Here is a 1,001-nt window from a genome sequence, read left to right as displayed (position 1 = left end):
GCCTACCTCAAGGAGAGAGGGAAGCTGGACAAGAGCCAGTTCCTCGTGAAGATGTGACTGGATGTCACAGGCGTCGTCTCGGAGCTGCTGATCGCCGTCATTCCCAGCCTCACATCCCTGGCTTGAAAGGGCGACTTGGAGTGAGCACCAGAGGGAGGAGGACTTAGCTGCAGGCCTGGTGCTGGAACTCGGTTTCTAGATTTGCTGGTTAAGCCCCCTCATATGAGGAAGAGTTGGATTTAATGTCATGAACTGTTGGTAACTGAAGTCTAGAGTACCTTGCACTGTTTACGATGTTTGTAAATAAATGGCTGCTCTGTGTGTCTGGAGAACCCCGCTTTTGTCAGTAATGCAGCAGTGTGGCCCGTCTGCGAAAGCTCTGTGCTGGTAGTCTTTTGTCCCAAACAGCGTCCACTGATAGAGGAAATCGGAGTGCTTGGCAGCTGCCTTTACAGCTTTGGCTTTTCTGTCCAAAGGGCCATAACCCTGTATTCATGAATACAGTGGGGTCAAGGGAGGTTTGTGTTTTGAGATTGTATTTACAGTGAAAAATATGCCAGCAGAGCAGTGGTGGCGCATGCGTTTAATCCCAGCACTTGGAAGGCAGAGGCAGGTGAATCTCTGTGAGTTCGAGGCCAGCCTAGTCTACAGAGTGAGTTCCAGGACAGGCACCAAAGCTACAGAGAAACCTTGTCTCAAAACAAAAAAACAAAAACAGCCAATATTATAGTCATATGGTGAGGAAGTGGGGAAGTGGATTCTTTTTTTTTGAGACAGTTTCTCTGTGTAGCCCTGGCTGTCCTGGAACTCACTCTGTAGACCAGGCTGGCCTCACAGAGATCTACCTGCCTCTCAAATGCTGGGATTAAAGGCATGCACCACCACTGCCAGGCTGGGAATGGATTCTTTTTTTTTTTTTTTTTTTTAAGATTTATTTATTTTGTTTAGTGTTCTGTTTGCTTGTTTGGCTCCAGGCCAGAAGAGGGCACCAGATCTCTTTA

Source organism: Alexandromys fortis, unplaced genomic scaffold (assembly GCF_014885135.2).
Source record: "Alexandromys fortis isolate MF-2015 unplaced genomic scaffold, M_Fortis_MF-2015_v1.1 scaffold_208, whole genome shotgun sequence".
Classification (NCBI taxonomy): domain Eukaryota; kingdom Metazoa; phylum Chordata; class Mammalia; order Rodentia; family Cricetidae; genus Alexandromys; species Alexandromys fortis.
The sequence above is the reverse complement of the archived record's forward strand: the minus strand, read 5'-3'. Positions refer to the sequence as shown.